At 37.5% G+C, this 20,439-nt stretch overlaps 1 long non-coding RNA gene across 4 annotated transcripts in view; it reads left to right on the top strand.

The window, feature by feature from the left end:
* Nucleotides 1-6,899: 6,899 nt before the first annotated feature.
* The window catches only part of LOC310879884, a 32,481-nt gene continuing 18,941 nt past the window's right edge, over nucleotides 6,900-20,439 (top strand). For all 4 annotated transcript variants that reach the window (XR_014571209.1, XR_014571210.1, XR_014571211.1 and 1 more), the window contains exons 1-3: nucleotides 6,900-7,189; nucleotides 8,623-8,673; nucleotides 13,153-19,827. This is a non-coding gene — a long non-coding RNA (uncharacterized lncRNA). The remainder of the gene's footprint in view (nucleotides 7,190-8,622; nucleotides 8,674-13,152; nucleotides 19,828-20,439) is intronic.

Genomic DNA, 20,439 nt, shown 5'->3' with positions numbered 1-20,439 from the left:
TATTGCAGCTTCTTCAAAGCAAGAAATCAAAATAGGCTAGTGGTGAGATGAACACATAACATATTGATAAATGTAGTTACATATATGAACCAGGCAAGAAAAGGAGAAATGCGGAGATTCTTACGTATGATTCTTACAGTTCTTGACAGCTCAAACTCCCACATGCTTGACTAGTTCAATACTGGATTAGCGTGATGCCTGCTTGGTGGATCCTGTGGGACATAGACTCAGCAAGAAACACATCATTCAGGATTTTGGGGACAGCTTGTAAACTATCCAACAATACTGGCAATCCCATTCCAATCAAAGTCAAACTTGAAGATGGAACAAGGGAGGAAAAGAGAAGCTGTCTTAAATTATGGGAGCATAAATATATTCTAAATCAAGTTTAGTCCATTTCTCTAGAACAGTGCTACTGAAAGATTGCTTAGTAAAATAATATGAACTGTATTGAGCAAGCTATAACATGCCTAATTACAAAAGCAAGAAGGAAAATCAGAACGGACGTGTAAGGACTGGACTGAAATTGTGATTATTTTTGCTGAAGCCCATGGCAAAACTAACATTATCTTTAGTAAAGCCAGGGCATTAGCTATTAACAGCAGGGCCTGATTTTTTTTCTGTGCTTAGAGAAAAGGAATATATACAAGTACATACACAACTTGTTGTAAATGGCAGGCAGTTGTGTTATTTCCTTTTGGTGGAGAAAACACATTGTTTTTATTAGTGTTAGTAATACTAACTAATAATATTCCTATTAACATGTTTCTGGTACCACTTTTATTATCTGCTAAGTTAGTTTTCACTGGAATAATCAGGGTTTAAGAGCAAAGAACCTGTTTGCATAATCCTACTCGTGGAAACTCCCCCATTGATACTGCTAGGGCTGTTCATGAAAGTGAGGAGTGTTTTTGGTAAGAGTACCCTAAGGTAAGGAATGCTGTAACTGTATGATGAGTGAAAGTTTAAAACATAATACAGGTGTCAGTATAATCAGCAGAGACCTGACGCTATAAGGCTCACATAACCAGCAAACCAAACCAAGACATCCAGCAACAGCTGAACACCAAAATTTAAAATGAAGCATGACAAGTTTATCGTGGAAAGATCCCTGAAGTGGTCACCTGGTCCAGTTATAAGGGCAGATACATAAGGCCAAGGGTTTAGTTTTTTTCTTTCCCCATAGATGTTTTTGAATCTGTCCACAAAAACATTGGCAGGGAGAGCCATTGCATATTACTCTCCTTAAGAGGCTAATTTTCCTTCTTGGAGTGAGTAGAATTTAAACCCAGCTGAGATGCCACATCTCAGCAGGATATAATAAGGATAATTAAAGAGCAGAAATGATTAACAAGACACAGTTATCTGTCCATTCTTTAATGTCCTTAAATCACAGCATATCTCCAAGTATAGATGCAAACTATGGATTATTGGATGAGATTTGGTGGTCTCTGTTCTGCTCACAATTAAAAAAATGAGTTTGGAAACCTTAGCTATAGCTGTTTCACAGCTTTTAGGAAGTAGTTTGCTTGTTATCCAGATAACTGTCACTCTTCATATATATATATATGTGTGTGTGTATGAGGAATCCCAAAGAACATGAAGAAGAATGTGGCTCTTATGCCTGAGGTCCCTTTTGCATCTTGATAATGGGTATTCTGTTTTTCGGTATATCTGTGCTGGGATGGGGCTGTGCAGAGTGCGACAACAGTTTTACTTCCTCTGCTCTAAATCCAAACCTGAACTGGTGATTCTTTGTCTTGGCCCCAGCATAGACCTAGAGATGGTGGAGGAAGTCAGGAACATGAAATATCAAGTCAAACTAATGCAGTAAAGAAGACTGATTACCTAACTTATGCCTTTAAATTTACTCCATTAAACTACAAATTAATTATCTTGTCATTCCAGATGTTTCCTGAGAGTGGTCTAATTTTGGAGGCAGTGAATTCTCCCTCTCCTATTTCTGGTACCATAGATTACATAATTATTCAGGAGTTTCCTTCGGATACTAAAAAACATTTTAGCAAACATGAACAACATGGCAGCAATAGGAACCTTGAACCCATACAGGGCTACGATTTAAATAGGGGTTGTTCCATAGATATTCCATTTTTTCACCAGTGGTGAAAGCTGAGTGACTTTCTGAAGGAAACATCATTCGTGCTCTATATTCTTTCTTTTTGTAAGACCTTAAGTAAATCCCAAATTACTGAAGCTCTTTTTCTAGGCAAAAAAATAAAAAGCTAATTTTCCTGAAAATGACCAAATTGATATTGTTGGTAAAATAACATCTACCTATGCTTACCATTTAATATCAAAATATCATTACAGATATCCCCAAAATATTTTATTTCAAATGTTTGTTATAAGGGTTAGATGAAAAATTGAGTTAAGAATTGCACCTGGTTGCCCCTTCATAGGGTGTCTGAAAGAGGTCACACATCTCTGACTTCCAATAATTTTCCAGGATGCCTAAGGATGAGCAGAGTAACCTCCCTTTCATTTTAAAACTCAATTATAGGAAATAGAAATGTGGGAGGAAAAATCCAACTTTTTCGGATGGGGATCAGCCACTTTTCAGCTCCTTTTCTGGCTCAAGCCCCATGTGTATGTGGTGTCCATATGGATGAGGTTTAAGGGTATATATGCTCTTCTAACATATCAAAATATTTACCTTGTGCATTTCAGTACAACATCATTCATTTTACTAACCTCCTATTCTCTGTAAGTGCCAGCTGTCTTTGGGTTTCCAAGGCACTCGGATCTGATAAGTGAGCTCTTGTGTTAGCACTGCTACGGTCAAAGGTCCATGTCAGGTCAGGACCTTTGCACTGTGGGAGAGATAAACTGATTTAAAACTACTAGAGGAAACAGCTAAAGGGAAAAATGGAATTTATAAAGCTTATGAAATGTCATGAGACATGTTGCAGCCTTTTGGACAAATGCTGTATGCAGCCAACCTGGAAGAAAGGGGGAGTTCAAAAGATCGCCTGCTACTAGAGTAAGACCTGGTGCTAGGGACATAATGAGATCTTTTTTAGCTGTATCAGCAATGATGCTTCGATTTCATTGTAAGCGACTGGAAAGGTATAATTAGAAACATTTTTTTCCTCTACAAATTTATCTTGTGAGCTTTATTTTGTACAATAAAATAAATCCAGAGAAATAAAACTATCTTGAGTCTACTGTTTAATATTAATATTTGTCTTTTTTGGTTAAGTGGATAAATCATGCAACTATTAAATACACATGATATAAGCCACAGTCAATTAAATGATTGACAAGGTACTGTGGCAGACCTGATTAAACTGGTGTGTTATTAAGATGATATACACACCATCCGTGGAACACCACAGGTATGGGCTGTGAAAGTGAAGAGGATGTTTGCAGAGGTCCCAGACACTCAGACGTGGCTCCCTTGTGTCAAATATGGGCACTGCACCCTGAAACTACCTGGTCTGGTCTGAAGGGACCTGCAAGTTATCCCACCAACCAACAATGATCGGCATCTCCTTGTCATTATTTGTACCAGTTGCCAGCAAGGGAAAGGGCAGGAGACCCAACTGCACCAAGCTTAGGTGCAGTTATTCCTCTTTCCTTCTCAAATGCAGCCGGATGTGCCCCTGGGAAAATGCTCACTGAAGTCAGGGAGATGAACCTTTAAAAGAGGTGCTTGCCTTATTGCAGAGTGGGATTTAGCCTTGGATGTTCAGGGGTTCACAAGCATGAGCACTGCTTCATCTCCTCTCTATTTTTCCAAACAGGAAGCTATCACAATAGAAGTTCAAATATAACTTTTAAAATCCTTACTCAAGTCCTGTACTTAAGGTGCAATGGAAAGATTTATGCTGGTAATAGTGGATTTAATTTTTTTTTCAAACTGTCAAATCTGGAACAATATTAAATGTGTCACAGCAGAAATAGTATTATCTCTACTCAAATTCTTTTCCTAAGGTTTTCTTGATGTGAACTAATGAAGGTATTGGGGAAAAGTGAACTAATTAAGAAAAGTGTAACTAAATTGTGGATAAATATAATTCAAATCAGAAATAAATTTTACACATTACAATAATAAATGTATAGCACCTTGTTTCAGTTTTGCACTGTGACACTTCTGTTATCATCAGTAGGAGGTGTTATAATTTGGTGTGGTATATCATTCTTGTGGGGTTTCTGTCCACCAGAAAAAATGGATCAGAATAACATCATGCTTTCTTCTTGTCCTTTTCTAATAAAATTTTACATATTTGGATTAGTAGGATACTGATTCTACAGAACCCAAGCTAATCAATTCTAAACAAAATGGTTTTGTTTGAAATTTTAACTAGACTGAGTGATATCATTAATTGCTTAGTCTTCAGGCATGTTCTGAGATGTTTGAAGATGGTATTATAAAATTTGTAGAATATTTTCTGGAATGAAAAAAGATTTTGATAGGTCTTTTGCCCTTCCTAAGACATTTGCACAGGAGTAAAATTGCTGAAATAGTGGGAAATATGCCCCAAGATTTCCGTAACTCACCATTTCCAAAGCAGAAACAAGAACAGCGGAGTTGCAGCATCTCCCCAGGTATACCACGCACGGATGGCTTTTGTTTCTGCTCTGCCAGCTTTTCCAGCATATACAAAGTAAAATTGCATTATCTTGGCACTTCCTATCTTAATTTCTGCATGGCTAGATTGCTTTTCTCCTCCATTTTTGTTAAGAGGGGATAGAATGGTGCAGAGTTCTGCTAAGCTTTGCCAGGAGATGTTTCTTGACTATCGAGAAAATTGGGCAAAAGCGTGATCAGACAAGTGTGTGCATTTGCCATCTTGCTCTGCACTTGCAGTGCTCACTGCTTTGTCAATGATGATAACATCAGGGAGATGACCTTACAAGGTACGCCACACATTTATTTAGTCTCCAAGCTCTGCTAACATGTTGGTTGAAGTATGATCTTTGTCAAGCTCAGAGATGTAATTACCCTGAGAGTTAATGTTAATTGTTTTATTGAGTTTAATTGGACATAATTAAAAATACTGTTTTAATGCAGGAACTAAGACAATATACTTTTAAAGGAAGAATGATGATTGTAACTTTTTCATTTGTACATAACTTTAATTTCACTTTTTTTTTTCTTCACATCCTGAATCTTGAATGAATACAGTCTACCACTAAGGTTATTTTATGTGGTCAAGCTCTATTTTTAGTTCTGCCTACTATTCTTGACCTTTTCTAAAGTTTTGGGTGAAGAACCTGATAAAATATTTGATGATATCGCTAAGGTTAATTACAATTTCAGCTATGGCAAGAGACATGCTGTAAATGATTTAAAGAATAATAAAACTATAGAGGTCAAAAGAGCTGATAAAGGAGGTTTCAGTAGTCATAATGAATAATGAGTTGGAATAATTAGACGGTTTTAGTGATGATTATCAGAAATTAACATGTGACCTCACTGAAGAGTTTCAACTGCTCTTAGATGGGATTACTGATAAGGTTTTGAAAAAGGGGCAGTTAACAATTAATAAGGATATTTTTTGACATTTGTGGGACTGTCGTTCAGTGTGGTATCTATGACTTAAGGACACAAATGTAGGTTGTCCTAGATAAAGCTGGAGACAGTTTTGGTTTGGGATGTGTAAAGTAGGAAAGTGCCACCATTTGGGCTCACTTATTTGGAATTAAGACATCTGTTAAAACAGTGTAATCCTTTTTTGGGCTCAGAGTAAAAATAAATAAATAAAGTCAATTTTCCAAAGCAGCAGGATCATATCTCAGGCAAATGGTCAGTTAGACAGCTACATTATGGCTGGGGAACTGAGATTCTGGGGAATTGCCCACAAAGTCCAACTCCTCTGTGCCAAGGAGAAGGACTTCAAAATAACCTATACTTTATTCTGTTACTCTAATATTAGAAGGGAGAGAGTGACCTGCAGGTCAATTTATTTTGTTTCAGATGGGACAGGGCTAGACCAGAATCCTAAACCACAGCTTTGCCCCTGGCTGCAGTAGGGAAGACACCGGCGGCTTCTTGTAGAGTGCTCACTGCATTGGACTGCTTGTGCTGATTTCAAGTAATCTTCAGCCCTTTGGGGCATAAAATTTTGCAGGATTGGGTCCTGGTGTGGTAACCAGTGGAAGATGGGACATACTGAGCTTCCTCATTTTTCAGAATATATGATGCTGTAGCATAATAAAGATAAGGATCACAGAGTGTAAATCCTTTATAAAACTTAATTTAAGCTTTCTATTTAATATTAAAATTTTATTAGTATTTCATTCCTCTCTAAGGCCTGCATAGTTGGTTCTTTTTAGTGCCTCTGACTTGCAGTTACTAAGGCAACTCTGGACTTAGAGGGAGGACTACGGTAGAATATTTGTTATTTATTTAAATGTAAAGACATCTATTTTAAAATATGTTTATTGATATTAAAGATACTTACTGCATTTTAGTTATAAAATTTATAAAAATAAAATTTTAATTATGCAAAACACAATGATGGTGTTAAACCTGTTTTAGTGTTTAAACCAAAGACAACATTACATAGATTTTCTCCCAGATGTGTGGGACAAAGAGAATCCATGTAAGGAGAAGCAAGTGTTTAATAGCAGAATTTAGCATGAGTTTTAAAAGCAGCTGTGTGGGAATGCCTTTGTGCCTTATCCACACCACCAGCTGTACATAAACCTCTGTCCTAAGGCAAACTCTGGTATAACCGCCCTCTGCTAGGCTGCCAGGGTTACGGCTGAGCAGAGCCCGTGCTGCTCAGAGTGGGGCTGCCCCTCTGCTGCCATAAGGGCCTGGGGAGGTGCTGGCGAAGGCAGTGGAAATCAGCTGAGTCTTATTTTGACTTCAGCTGAGCTCGACTGATGGAAAGTTATAAAGAAGTTCGTCATAAAGCAGCAGTAAGGACTTCACTGTTAAGCTTGTTTTCCCATTTTCTGTCTGGAAGTTGGAGGGATTTGAAACTCATCCAGGGATTTGAAACTTCAGCAGTTTCTCTTCTTATATACTCGAACCAGGCAAAGGAAATTTTCAGGCTGTATTATGACCTTAATACTTCCATGCAGCCCATTATCTGCTCATTATTGAGCTATAATAAACATGGAGTCCTTGAAGTACTTTTTTCTTCCCAAATCTCTTTAAGAAAGAACACTCGCAATATCGAATCAAGGACATATTGTCAAACGGAATCATTTCAGGGTAAGCAGAGAGTTTTCTTTGAGTTATGACTGGCATCTTGGGTAGATGGATGTAATTTAAAAAAGCAAGGCTGGAGTTTTTGCCTGTGAGTGAGCTTCAAGGGGTTTTCCCATCAGTCATTAGCTCTACTTTTTATATGTATCTTGTACCAAAAGTAACCAAAACAGCACTGTCTGATTTCCTGGATAATATGAAGTATGATAAATTAGATTGCACAAGTTAAGTAGCTATGTATGACCACCAGCAGCAAAGAAGTAACATAAATAAAACAAAGTTAATTAAAATGTTAGCAAATATAAATAATCTAAGGTTCATGAACATTGTTTCATTTTAAATTAATAAATATGCAAAGGTAATGTTTATAATTAAAGCTATAATTTATCTTCATGCTCTGCTTGTTTAATAACAGTGGTAACATAATGTTACATACAGAAATGTAGTAATAGATTTGTTTAGCACTGACATTATAAACAAATGTCTCAGTCTATTTATTCTAAGTTATGATACAGATTCTTTTCACATGCATCTGATGGCCTTTAAACCATTTAAAATGAACTACATTAATGTAATCTAATCTTGATACTGAACATAACATTTCAGTTTGAATTATCCAGAATCCATGATCCATTTTATTACTCACAAAGCACTTTATACATTTATGATAATGGCAAACCTTGCTCTGTTATTTAAATCCCATTTCAGATGGGATTTTTTATTATTTTATTTTTTAAAACATTTTTGGTAGTAAAATACAAATAAAGAAAAGTCAATGCTCAGTAAGCCCTTTAACAAAGCAAACAATTCAGCTTTTTATGACATTAGCAAATAATAAAGAAAAGATCTGACATTTACACTTGATGAAATTTTACGCTATAACAGAGATGAAGAAAATGGAATGGAAATCACACATGATAAAACTTGTCCATGAAATTCAGATGGGTCTGAAGAATAACTGCTGCTAAATATTTTGGGAGTTCTCTTACTTAAGTGAGGCCCATATTTTACTGGAAAAATTGGTCCTTAAAAATCAGTTCTTTGACACAAACTAAATATCCTATTTAGTTTGACTCATTCTAGCAAAGTAATAATGAGGGTCTTCGGGGGATTTATTCATGCAAGGAAGAAAGCAAAGGAACGTGGTATAGCAATAGTCAAATAAAGGTTTGTAGGATTTAGAATCGATTTGATGTAGCAGACAGGAAATAGATTTAGTTTTCATGAAAACTTCTGGTAAATGTTCTTGGAATTTGCATTTAATCAACAGGATTTTGAACTCAAAGTATTTTATATTTAGTGTTGGTCTGAAGTTTCAGCTCATGTGCCTGTGGCTGCATTTTCTGATGTTGGAATATTACATATATTGCTACGAGAAGTTATGCATATTAACTTACTCTGGTGAAATATATTTAAAGTTAATTCATCCTTTTCCACAGATGAGATCACTCAAGTGTATATAAATAGCACAGACAAGACCTAAACCTGAGGTGAGCACCTTCATTTAAATAATAAACTAAATTGATTAAATATCAGATTTATTTGACTAGACTTTTGAGCAGAGTTCAGGCTGGCTTTCCTCATCTGCTTTGTTAGTATCATGATGACACAGAGTCGCAGAACCAGGTATCCAGCTCATACATAAAGCAGTACTGAGCATATTAAAGGAAGATAACTGCTAGCCCGATATCAGGAATCAGAGCTTATCTGATCAACTCACTAGTCTAAAATAAAACAAGACAATAAAACATATTCAGCACTCGAATACTAAAGAATAAATTAAATGAACATTCTGGATAATCTGACTTTATTTGCTTGCTTTACTTCTGATATGTCACAAAAATCAGTTCCACGGTAATTGTGTATGCATAAGGCCATTATTAATAAATTGCCGTTTTAAAAACATTTTTAGAATTGTCATTCCCCCCTGTGGGAAAGTTTATCTTTTCAAAACTTCACCTTCAATGTCATACCCAGCAGAATTTAGTCCTTAATAGAAATGATGCATGGATATTTTTTCTTTGTATCTGCATATTGACAGGGGACAATATGGACACAAAAGATTGAAATGTGGGTGATGTGTAAAAAAAAAAAAAGGAAAATCTTCATCACAAAGCTAAATTTACTCTAAAAGTGTTTTGGTATAGTACAAAAAGAAAAAAAGAGTAAATAAGCAAAAAAAAACACAACTAGTGGAGTATATGTATAGCATGTATGATGTTTCTCAAAGCTGCCATCAATATAAAAAAAATATAGGTTATAAGCAGATAAATGTGGTGTTTAAAAACAAATGTATGTGAAAGTAATGGGGGGTAGAAGGGTCAGAGATGATATGGTTTACATTGCAGAACTCTCTAAGATTTTGTTCTCTAGCATGGTGTGCCTCTGCCAGGTTCTTGAGGAATGCATGTGATATTTGGCCAGGAAAAGATATTAGATTTAGCCATGGAGAAGAATTAAGGGCCAGGAGCTCCTGGCTCTTAATTTTCAGCCCTGACACTGGCTCCTTCAGTTGTGCTGGACAACTCATAACTGCTCAGATGCATTTTTCTTATTGTATGAAGTCAGTAACAGGTTACTTAATTATCTTTACAGAGATTGGATCTTTAAAATAAATCACGCAGTTGGTGCAACTTGTCATTGTTAGGACAGAGTGGAGAACATTTAGACCACTAGTTTTTAGAAGTCTTACTATGCAAAAAAGGAATACCTCCAAAAAGGTTATTTTTAATTGTGTATTTAAGGACAAAAAAGAGACTATTTTTGAGAAGTTAAATAGCGGGTTTCAGCTGTATCATTCTCTTTAAATGATCCTTTTAAAATAGGAGACAAAACAAGAAAGGTATCCTGAGAAGTGGTACCACACTATTTTCATGTTGATTGCAGTAAGTGCTGAGAGTAGAGTGCATTCTGTGTAAAAATCAATGTCTGTCAGGGGAAAAAAAAAGAGGAGGGGAAAAAAGCAGCACAAAGACGTAGGGATTTATCCTTTAAGTGCCTCTCCGGGAACAAAGACATGCCCAGCGAGGACAGGAGCAGAGGCTGCAGAGGAAGGAAGTGGACAATAGCAAGGCTATCGCAGGGTGAAAGGGGAATGCACCAGGAAGAGCATCGGGAGGGAACATCTTCATTAATTTTATCATGTATTTACTTTCCTAAATCTTCCTGTGTGTTCATTCAACCTTGATCCCATTCTGTGATACCTGTGCAGATTTATAGCAAACATCTCCCTTCAGGATGGTGAAAAAGAGATAAGCCTGAATCGTAAAAGGAAAAAAAAAAAAAAAAAAGGAAAAAAAAAAGAGGAGATAAAAACCAAAACAAACAACAAAAAAAGCAAACAGGGAAAAAAAAACCACAAGGGAAGGAAGCAAGGCTTGGTAACAGAGCTATCATCACTGGTACAGCCTGATAGCACCTGAAACTGATATTCACAAAATCCAGGTACAATATAACCAAATTACTCCAATACTCTCTCACTAGAGAAATCTTTTTCCCTTTCTTCTTCAGAAAAACCTTTCCTCAGAATAATTATTAAGGCGGGCCTAGGGAACTGTGTTCATTTCAGAGCTTTCATTTTTAGAAAGGCTGTTTAATATTTATATAAAGCTCATGTTAAGTTTATGCACCTGTCAAAATACTAAATTATATGATAGTGATTGCAAAATGAGCTATTTATCAGACAGATGTCTCTACCAAACCTGGAGTACGTAGACACAAAGGGGCAGAGCCTCTCTCACTGTATTTACAGCCTGCCTGGGAGGGGACATGGTTAACCCTGCTGGCTCCGATGGCTGGGTGTGGTGAATGAGCCCCACTGAACGAGGAGATATCACACTAATAATTGGTTGATTTTATTATCATTATTTTTTTTTTTTTGAGTAACATGTTGTGAAGCACAAGTAGCTGTTCTAATGTGTGGCTTACCTTTGTGTTTCCTGCAATGTTCTTCAAAAGTTGCCTTGTTTTGACACAGCGTGGCTCCTTTCCCCTTTCTCCAGCTGTGGCCTTAAGAGGGAAATAATGACAGGATACGTTTTAAGTGGAAGACAGATGTTCTCACAAAATAAATCTATAATCAACAGCATTGTAAAATAATGCTTGGAGATGTAAAAGTCTGACCCCGGCCAGCTGTAAATCACAACTGAAACGTGCTGTTTGTCACTGCTGACGTGGGTCAAGGTGTCAGGAGCCCATGTGCAGGGGCAGAGCTGAAGTGAAAGGTCGTAGCAGGACAGGATGGAGATGTGACACGTTGAGGAACACAGGGCAGGTGTAATACCACTACCCGTGTGAGGTTGAAGTAGTTTGCTATAGCTTTTCCCAGATGTCTCGTGTGTTTGCTGGGTTTTTGCACGGTCTCCAGTTGCCTTGGAGCCACCCAGGCTTGTCTTTTCCTCTGAGAAGTGGCTGCTGGGCTGTGCTGCTAAGAAACATACAGTGCCTTGCTTTCATCTGTAACGGGCAGTTCCTGTGCATCAGAAACCTTGCGTATAAGAAATCTGGGTATATGGTAAACAAACAAACAACAAAAAAATGTTGGTCCCAGAACATAGCACCTTGGCTACAGCGGGCCAGACTTCTCTTACAGTAGCTCAAAGAAAAATTCAACATCTTTGTGGTCAAAATAATCTTGTGCTGCTTTCTAAAATAAATAAGCGAAAGTATTTATGAAGAATAAGATGCATTCTGCTTTGGAGAGAAATTTTGTGTTAATACAACTAGGACTCTCTAATCCCTGATATAATAAACTCCACTGATCTGAACAGGTGGATATCACAGTTGCTGCTTTTCAGCAACACTGCACTTCCTGCATCATCAAAGGAACAAAATTTCATATACTGGGGTAAAAAATAAGAAAAGAGAGGAGGTAAACTAACTGAATTTCTCCCTCAAATGCAAACCAGTATCTGTTTGCTACTAAGCTTCCTTGAAAATTCATGCATTCAGTAACCAAGAAGGAAACCCGCAGCCACTATCTGGCTGGCAAATCATCATCCACATTAGTTTTTTTAACTAATATGGATGGCAAAAACTGGTAAAATTTGGGACCATGTTTTTTTTTTTTTTTTGAGTTCTTTCATTCAAAAGCCATTAGTGAATTTTGTACAAAGTATTAAAATATCATCACAATAGATAAAATACTCTGCATTTCACTTGTGCTCTGTACTCACTCCAGTTACTTAACACATAAATTAGGTACACTGGGGAGAAAAATAGGTTTTTTTACTCATTTTGCATTTGTTTTGATTTTGTGTGATGGATTATGAATTACCATGCTACTGATCTACCTATGCAAAAATATAATGCAATAGATGTCTAATTATGACCTGAAATGAAAATGAGTTATAACTCCTCATGATACTTCTTATGATTTGCTGCATTATAAATAACAGAGATTTATTATTGTTTCACCTACTGCTCTGCTAGTGATGGATCATAATAGTAGATCATCATAATTTTGAAATCAGAACAGAGCTGTTTTTTCTTCCATATAATTCAATTTTAACTCCACTACTGAGGTTGTTGAGTATCACAATCCATCTACTTTATGCTACGTTTTATTAGAAAGATGATATGTTAATATATTTGGTAGCTGTTCATTACTAACATCTGTTTATTAGACTTCTCTATTAAACTGTCCAACATACCTTTTGATATGCTCATTATGTTTTCAACACGACCCACATGGCAACTACTGAGAAAAACAGATGACCGTGGACCAGTGTTGAAATGAAGACTTCTCCTTCTGTATGTGCTTTGTGTTTAAAGCAAAACTGCTGTAGTACTATTGTAAGTTTGCAAGTCCGCATGTCTTAGCTCCATCGTATTCTGTGGTTCGACAAGACCCTTCTTTTTGCAGTCACGTTGGGTTGCTGGTACCACTTTACATTCTTTTATTCCCTGTTTTGCCCCCCTGTTAATGTGGTTTTGCTGGTTCCACAACCTGTGCTCCCTTCTTGTGACAGGCCCCACCACAGGACGGCAGTGGGCCTACCGTAGCTGATGGGTGGCTGAAGCAAGAATATCCGTGGCAGCTAATAAAAAGCTCATGTTTGCAACCAAGTCCGTTCCCCAGGGAGCAAGCAGCCCCACCAGGAGAAGAGCAGGAGCTGGCAGGTGTTTCCAGGCAAGACATCAGGCACCACGGCGCACACAACTCTCACCAGTGACAAACTCTTTTTCAACAGTCCTTCCCTCCATCTACAAATACGAGGCTGTGTCCTTCAAAAATCTCTTTCATTTTAATTACCTCATTCATTCAGCTCATGGCTGTGTCCCCAAGCCCTCCTGTGCCTCTGCAGCTCCACGGAGAGCAGGGCACCCACCGCGCACACCCCACCCTGCCCCTGGCGGCAAAGCCAAGGAGCAAGCTCTGCAGAAGCAGGCCTGTGAGGGTGTCCACAGGGTGTGGGCTGTGTGTGCTCATCCTTCTGTGAGTGTGAGACCTCAGCTGATGTTAGGAAAAGGAGAGAAATACAGACAGCCTGTGGTGAAGGAGTGTTTGGTTTTTAGTGTGTGTACAATTACTTAAAAAGAAAAAAAGTGTTTAGGGGATCCCTGTATGACATGTGGGTTTACACCACTGGTGAGTAAATTCAATGTCAGGTGATAACCTTCCTCATAATTCCAGTCTCTGTTCATGCAACTCTAGCTGACGTTGCTGGATGCTGCAGAAGGGGGATCTCTGCATCTGTCTCTGAGTGACAGCTGTAAGCTCGGTTATCACTCAGGCAGGGAATATGTGGATGTTTTGGAGAACAAGGGCCCCCAGACACATGTGAAGGAACTGCACTGACCCTGCCTGCCAAACCAAGAGGCCCCTCAAGGTTGAAGCATACCCCCAAACTCTTTAGGACCGTGGCCAGCAGCAGGACAACCCATTGTACACGGCTGTGTAAGAGCATGCAGGGCGCAGGACCTGGTCCAGCTGTAGGTTCCCACTGAGGGAGAGGGGACGGACCCAGGGTCAACTTGTCAGGGCTGGCTGCCCAGAGAGGAGGGCAGGAGAGTGCCAGGTTCCTCAAACAAATTATTTCAGTAGTTAATTATTATCCTCATTTTTTTTTAAAAAAAGTGTAAGTTCAGGACATCTGTGGCTTAACAGTTAAGAATTTGATAGGGTTATCTTCTTTCCCTACCCTGTGTTTGTCCACAAGCCCAAAATGGAGTTTTTTTTTTTTGTGTGTGTGTTTTTTTGTTTGTTTTTGTTTTGGTTGTTTGTTTGAAATCATTTCTGCAAGCATATTGCAGTCTATAAAATGTTTTCAAATTCTTTCCCGGTTGTTTGCATTTCTAAACTGGAGGTCTTCTGCCTGGACGTAACACCACCTACAATTCCCTGACACCCTCTGTGGAGTAGTTACTTCTTAAATAGGGATGCATGAATATTTATGATGCAAAGTGCACTTTCTCTAAATATTCTGCAACATCAGTTAAAAATATTTTTATGACTGTTTCTACCATCGACTTGTAAATGTATGGAAAGCAGGCACAAAGTATTTGTTTGGCTGCATTCACTCATCCTCTTTTGTAACAGTTTCTGTCACCTAATAGCTGGTAGGAGACTGCAAAGAGACAGAGGGGGACAGAACCAAGCTATTGAGGTCCACTTGCAACCCACAAGTGAGAACAGACACCAAATTGCAGCTTTGCGAGAGCCTAAGAAAAGGGATGGGAGCAGGGTGGGACAGGGCGTCCCGCCTTTGTCACAAGGTGACCCCTTCTAATTACCACTGGGTAAGACATTAGGGCAAAAGAAAGCATTCCGTATTATGGTTGTCCAATTTATGTACTCTCAAGAGGATTAGCTGTCCATCTCTGCAGCTATTTTTGGCATATTCCACAGCTGCTAATTTCATTAAATAGCCCTGAGAAGGGAGTGTATTAGCCGTCAATATAGTTTCAGGTTTTTCTTTCCCATTATTATTTTTCTTAGACTTCTTATCCTTTGCACAGAAAGGAAATGCACATGAAGCTTATCCAGTCCTTGGTTATTGAGGAATAAATAATTTTGAGCATTGAAAAACTTTCACAAAAGACCAACTTTAATGGACCTTAGAAATCTGGGAAGAAATTAATAAGTAAAATTAAAAGAAAAAGAAAAAAAAACAGAAAACCCTAGAAGCATGATTAAAATGTGTGTATATATATATATATATACAGTCTTAAAGCTCCTGCTTTACAACTGAATAAATAACTCCTTGAGCAATAATTTATTTGCATGCTGTTAATTAGAAGCATAATTAATTTTTGTAGATTATAAATAATGGTGTGCAAAATGTCATTCCCAGCAGATCAAATGGAAATAATATAAACATTCTTAAAAACCCAAGAATAGCTTGCAATGAAAATGATTTAAATTAGTTATGATTTTTTGTAATATCTTGTACTAATGAAAACTATAAATTTCCGTCTGAAGTTGGTAATTTATTGGCAAAATGCAAGGGTTCATTAATCATTCTGCTTTCTCTTATACTTGGCACATATGGAAGGAAAATCTCTATGTTTATCACTGCTTCAAATAAACAGTAGCATAAGTAGATTATTCCCAACAGAAAGATTTTCCCACACCCTAATCTCAGAGCAATCATTCACTGATCTAAATGAGCAGTTACTTAAACCGCTAAGAAGGGATGCTAATTAGCTAAGGAAAACTAGGCAAGAGTATTTAATTTAAAAATATATATATATCCATTTTTTTTCCTGCTATCTTGTTTCTAATGTATTATTTACTTTCATTTTGCTTGGATGCTGTCTCCATGACAATATCATACTTAGTTTTGTCTTCTCAGGAGGACAAGTTCTTACAAATTCCTCCACTCTGAAGCTTGGTTTTTGTAGCCTCCACTCAGCTGTAGCTACACCTCTCACCTCCCAGTTAATTTAGTTATGTATCAATGCAAAAATGGGAATGAATGTGAGCCTACTTCGCTCTCTGCGAGGAGGGAGGTTGGTTTTGGGTCTGCCTGGACTCTAAAGTCTTTAAGATTTGTGAACAGTTTAGTTTTTCTTTAGATGTTTCATGCCTCCAGGTCCGAATAGCATTCCTAACAAGCTATGCACCTAAGAACAAAATATCCTTCAGCTTTTTAATGCAAAACAGAAATCTGCAGTGTGCGATGCACAAATGACATCAGCGCTCTGCTGTTCTTGTAGGTAATGTTGGATTTCTGGCTGAAGAAAACAAAAGCTGCTATAAAGCTGGATGATTCAGATTTATTAGATCTTCTCTGATGAGGTGTCTCAGCAGCCTGTGAGGGATGGCCCACAGACCTGCCCAGGTGTTCACCATCAGATCCTGGCAGCTTCCTCTGTGATCTGGTCAGTGTCGATAATGAGGGCACTCAAGGGACATAAAGAAGGACTTTGTCCCCTAGCCATGGGCATCCTTGTTCCTACGGTCTGTCCAGGGCAGAATGGTGCCCCTCTTTCACACCTCCAGTGATGCTGGGGTTAGAAGGCTTTGGATTTTGGTTGCTGATGGCACATGATTGGTGCTTATGTGTTAACCCCTGGTGAAGCACACCTGTAAGTAAAACAGCTGTAACGGCTTCTGCCATAAGATTTCTGACGTGCCTGGTTGGCCATAACAGCAGATTTTGGTGCCTGAGGTGTCGCTCCACACCAGCTTTGCACTGCTAGCTGCTTTGCTGCTGCTGTGGAGTTGTGCTGGTGTGCAACTGGAGCTGTATCCTGCAGAGGCTGGTCATCTTATGTGCTACTGGCTGTTGTCCTCAGTACTGGGAGGCTCTGATAGTAGTAATCATGTGAAAAAGGACAATAATCAACACAAAGTAAGGGCAACCCAACATTTTCATGGCTTAGGGACTTATTTTCAACTTTTGGTTTCATTTTATTCTGCCTTCTGACTTCCCAGTGTTAAGAGATGTAAGGAAGGATATTTCATGGAAAATATATGGCTATTGTCAATAGTCAGCTAATGGCTGCAGGCAAGCTTTCAGATTTTAAATTTATGTATTTATTCCATTAAAAATGAAATGATCCTACAGAAGGGAGAGGCACTGAACAACAACACCACCACTCCTGCATGGATGGAGCATATTGGATATGGATGAAATTCTTGAACTGTCTTACATGCCATCTCAAGCTTTCATCCTTGCCTCTGATTCTAGCAGATATGCAATACTATATAGAGCTGATGCCATTTAAGATATAGCTTATTTCCACTTAGTAAATTGTTTTCCCTTTATGTGCTCTTTTGCAAATAAAAGAATCCAAATGTCTCATTCTCTCTCTCTCTCTCAGCATTAATTCTTCAACTAGAATCTTAATATGTTATATAAAGACATTTTCAGGATTGTTGTCATAGATAAAGTTCTAACAGACATAGGTGTTAGAGATCTTGCTGATATTTCTAGATGGCTGCAAAAACTGTGTCTGAACAGTGGAAGCACAGCTGAATACTGTTGAGCCCAGTAAAATACATCAAGTATATTCCTGTGTGCAGAGATTAAAAATTGCACATACGTAAAGTGTTTAGACTGGTCTTTGTTTTGTCTGTGAGATGCAATTCACCAGTTTGGCATTCTGTTGAGCATCATTGTGGAGCTTTGATGTATTCCCCATTAAAATGCATGTGCTGTACTTCTGGAGGATTGATGAGAGGTGGAAAAATTGAAGACGTAGTAGAAAGAAAACAGAAAAAGAAAGAATTCTCATAGGCTACATAGACACAATTCATGTCAACATGTGAATAAATACTTCATGTACCTATGGCTAGACACAAAACACCAACACTTCAGTGCTCTGCTGCATTTTGTCTATAAAATTACTAGCTTAGAAAATTGTTCCAAACAAGACATATTCTGAAATAATGCTTTTGCGTTCAAAGCAATGTGTTTGGTTATCTGTGATTATGGGTTCTGTACTTAACTCTGCCATAGGCTTATTGTAAGATTTCAAAAAAAAAATAGGAAAAACAAACAAACAAAAACAAAAAAACCCCACCCATTATTCTCTATTGGTAAAATGAGAATAAAAATATGATTAGGGTGTTGTTAATTATCATTTGTGAAATGCTTTGAGGTCCTCAGAGAAAAGCACTATAGACATGAAAACAAGTGTTATTTTATAAAGATCTAATAAATAAATAGCCATGGGACCTGAATACACTGACACTAAGAATAAATTGTTTTATGACACATACCTTCACCTATGTAGTAAAATTGCTATGAAAACTAGAAGAAAAAAATAAGGCTTGCGTTCGAGGCTTGCATCCACACAACTTGTGTTTTAGCAGGAGTATTATTTTAAATCCTGACTTCCAGATTAGATTTGTCATCGGATAGATGCGCAGTTTTCTTTAGTAATATACAGAAATAATTGAGAAAGGGAAGATTCAGAGCCATGTGACTGGAAGCATGAAAAGCCCCCAAAGCCTTTCATGTTATCATCTTTGAATAGTGCTTTGGTCTTTTGTTCCTCTTATGATAGATGATGCTTTAGTATTGCAACGACAGTGAAGCTTTTACCCTAAATTGCAGGGGGAAAAAAAAGTTAACAGAGATTAAATATATGTTCACTTACCCACAAAATCTTTTTATAATGCTAGATACCACTGATAGTCTCTTCATCTGCTACTGATGATGTATTACTTGTATATGACTGCTTTCCCTCATGTCACAGTTAAATATCATGAGCTGTGTACTATGGGGAGGGAAAAAAAACATTAAACTTCTTTTAGGAAAATAATTAGATTTGGAAAATATCACAAAATAGCACCATAATGAACTATTTCAGAAAAATGTGGACAATGGATTCTTGTAGAGATATATGTATCAGCTCTGATTTTTTTTTTATTCTGAATTATAGTTATTTTTTAGTATTCTCTGCCTGACTCTCCAAATTTTGTTCTACATTCAAGAAGCTTTAGTGAATCCAAACTTTTATACAAGTTAAAAATCACTGAATCTGGCCTATGCTACAGGGTTACAATTTATTAAACTGCACTGGAGAATATTCTGCACTGGCTATCTATTTTGCTGGGGTAACCACTGCAGTCACCCAGCTGTTACACCAGGACTTGAGTTGAATCAAACGCAGGGTGTTAACAGTTTGATTTTTTTTTTCATTGATTTTACAGGCTTTCTGCTACTTCTTATAGACACGTTCTGTTTTGTTGTTGTTGTCTGTTATTTATTTATTTATTTATTAAATAAAATGAGGGAGGGATATACTGCTAAGTGCTGTCAGCTGTTGTAGGTGGACTGTGTGCCCTAATCTGAAAGAACCACAAAAGGAAAGTCTTTAAAAGGAGGGAACTCAGCCACAGTCTATTCCCTGATGGCAAACTGGTATGTTCTTGTAGGTGGTTGTCACCTTTTGACCATGATGTTTAAATATTATAGAGAAGTAGAAGAAAACAGGGTTTAACAGGCTCATATTGGAGAAATGCTTTATAAGAATGATGAGCTTGTTTGATTTGTACATAATAAGCACCAGGTGCCACACCATATGTGTAAGCTGTGTTACTCATGATCCTGAGCTTCAGGAAAATCATTGTGCCTGGCCTCTTGTTTTCCTGAATCAGTTTAGTTTAAGCTTCAGATGGGTGACAAAACCTCCAAGATATTTCAGATTCAACCATAACCACTGCCCAGGAAAAGATAATATGTATGCAGGTAATAATGCATGCAAAGCAAAATCCCTGAAGCTTGTGGATCTGCTTAAATCTGGGGATGTATATTTTGTTTGTTTTAAAGGCATTATATGAATGATATAATCCACTATATGAATAGCAAATTATGTTTATGGAAATATTTGTATTTTATATATATTAGAGCATCTTCCTTGGGATCTAAATGCAAAACAACTTCATTTTTACTGTGATGACATGGTCATGAATAGGAGATATTGAGCAATAGAATAGATAATGACCCATATGTAATAGTTGCCTTTAGATATACGGCCATGTTTACAGAGATTATGAGAAGACTTCATGCACTTCAGTGCAATTTACTAAATACAACGTGGGATGAAATTGCTGTTGTTGGAGCACAGGACAGTTTTAGAAATGAGTAGCTTAGGGGGAAAAAAGCCTTATGTATTCACCTGGAACAGAAAACATTAGTATATTTAGATGATTGTTCTCTTGAAATAATTTACAGAACTGTAATACCTTCAACAGTGAATTCCAGTTAATTGCTTTACCATAAAAGAACACTTGTTTTTCCAGGAACAAGTCCCTTATGAACCTTCCCTAATGAAGTTTTCTTGCAGACTTCTGTCTGGTT

The sequence above is a fragment of the Anser anser genome (assembly GCF_964211835.1).
Source record: "Anser anser genome assembly, chromosome: 11".
NCBI classification, from domain to species: domain Eukaryota; kingdom Metazoa; phylum Chordata; class Aves; order Anseriformes; family Anatidae; genus Anser; species Anser anser.
Note: the sequence above shows the minus strand (reverse complement) of the source record. Positions and strands in the feature narration are given on the sequence as shown.